This window comes from Solanum tuberosum, unplaced genomic scaffold, assembly GCF_000226075.1.
Source record: "Solanum tuberosum cultivar DM 1-3 516 R44 unplaced genomic scaffold, SolTub_3.0 scf00282, whole genome shotgun sequence".
NCBI classification, from domain to species: domain Eukaryota; kingdom Viridiplantae; phylum Streptophyta; class Magnoliopsida; order Solanales; family Solanaceae; genus Solanum; species Solanum tuberosum.
Window position 1 is genome coordinate 172,781 of NW_006239209.1, and position 2,178 is coordinate 174,958.

The following is a 2,178-nucleotide window of genomic DNA, read 5'->3' on the forward strand; positions in this document are numbered from 1 at the left end:
TACAATACAATCGTTTCATTTCTTTATTGGTCATTTATTTTGACTTTAATTCAACTTTGCTATCACTCTCAACTTGCTTCATTTATCAAACTTTCTTGTAATTATCTACAAACGAATTTAATTTAGAATTTAAAAGTTAATGATACATGTTTGATATTTGTATTGAAATTTGACTAATTTAGATTCTCACTGCATAGGGTACTCCATTTACCGAAAGTGCTTTCTGTCAAAGATTTTTCCATATCAAAGACTTGAAATTGTGACATCTGATTAAAGAAGGAGAAGTCCCTTCGGTTGTACCACATCCTTTGGTGGTAAAATTTATGAGATTAAGCCTTAATTAGCATTTATTCCTTTATATTTTATAATTATGATTTATTCCTTTATATTTTATAATTATGCATTCATGTTTATTATTTGTTATAATATTATAGTTTTTTTGTTGATTTTACATATAAATTTTGTGCTTCACATCGGAAATACTGAATTCGGTATTAATTTTTTTTTGCATTCGATTCTGTAATTATCGTTATAAGTATATTATTGATGTTAACCTTTCACGACTAACTTAGGTGACATGTATATATGAAAAGAAAAAAATTACTCATATCTAATATTTAAACCATATAAATGTACGATATACTAATGTAAATATCGATCTTAAGTAAATTTAACCAAATGCTTTTGAACGTTATAGCGGCATGGTTTTTTTGTTAAAAGAAAAGCATAAGAAATCACGTCCTTAGTGAATTACCGCAATATGCATCCATTACTAATTTTGAAGTAAGTATATTGAAGCAAAACAATTAAATTTTGAGTTGTTTTTAAAAATAATTATCCAAATTGTAGAAATACTTCATTAATTCCTTTGAAAAATTAAATTTTTTATGCGGTGAACGTGGATCGAACACGTGACCTTCAGATCTTCAGTCTGACGCTCTCCCAACTGAGCTATCCCCGCTTGTTTGAAAATTTCAATTAAATTTAAGTTATCACTCCATTTGAAGTTGCTTTCATTATCAAGCCTCTTTAATTAGGACATGTACCGATTGAACACTCCAATTTTGATCAATTTATATCTATTAAACACAAATAACAATCGGTTTATAGAATGTTATGTGTGTATCTCACATGCTGATATTATGAAGAAAAAAAACAAATAAAGTGATAACATAAAAATAGCGATTTAATTCTTGTACTATTACATAATTTCAATTTTTGTCCCTATGTTATTTGACTATGCACATTTAACATTCAATTATCCGAAGTGTGTGATTTTGATCCTTAAAGAAGATAACGACCAGAGTTACTTTTCCGTTTTTATTAAAAAATATTATCTTTAAAAATAACTAAAAATTTATTTTTAGTTATTTATTTAGTGCCAAATGTCAATAAAAATAGGCAAGCTCTTTATAAAACAAAAACAAAAATATTATTCGAAATTCTTTCACGCGCCCAATAAAAGTGAAAAGAACATTTTTTGCCACATCAATATTTTGTGTTTGATTGGTACACTTTGAATAAGTTAAGTGTTTAATAGGTACTAATTCTAGTTAATTAGATGTCTAAGTGAATTATGTGAACAATTTTAAAAGGTCGTCATCGATGACTTAAGCATTTCAATTATTGAATTAGACAATTGGATAAGAAATCAATAATGACATTATATGGTTAATTTTTATGATTTGAATGCTCATTTGTGAAATTAACTAATGAACTTGAAATTATACAAATCTCTTTATTTCATGGATATTGCAGGATTTTTGCAAGTTTGAAATTCGTCGTTAGGTATGATGAATTTTCAATGAAAAAAATGCTTTCTAAATTGAACATGAAAGTAATTTTCCATCATCTCGTACTAAAGAAAGATCCTCTCAATGCTCTAATGCTCACATCAGATATGGACCAAAGTCCAAACTGTCTCTCAATGTTCTGCACCCAACTCACGCACTGCTTTAATAGGCGAACAACCCAACCCTTAGAACATACTACATCCCCAGGTGGCGAAGAGCCGACATCAAGGTTCCAAACCTTCCCGTCAATGTGAACTCTCAGGGAAGATCAACTTGTTGTCCCTAGAGTAACTTTTATCTGCTGAGTCACTATCCTTCCACTCGACATATCGGATCACTAAAGTCGACTTTCATTTCTATTCGACAGGTGGGTGTTGCAGTCAAA

General features: G+C 29.2%; 1 non-coding gene across 1 annotated transcript; it reads right to left on the reverse strand.

Annotated features, from left to right (window-relative positions):
- Positions 1–888: 888 nt before the first annotated feature.
- Positions 889–961, reverse strand: TRNAF-GAA (transfer RNA phenylalanine (anticodon GAA)). Its single transcript has one exon. It is a non-coding gene; the product is annotated as a tRNA-Phe (tRNA).
- Positions 962–2,178: the final 1,217 nt, after the last annotated feature.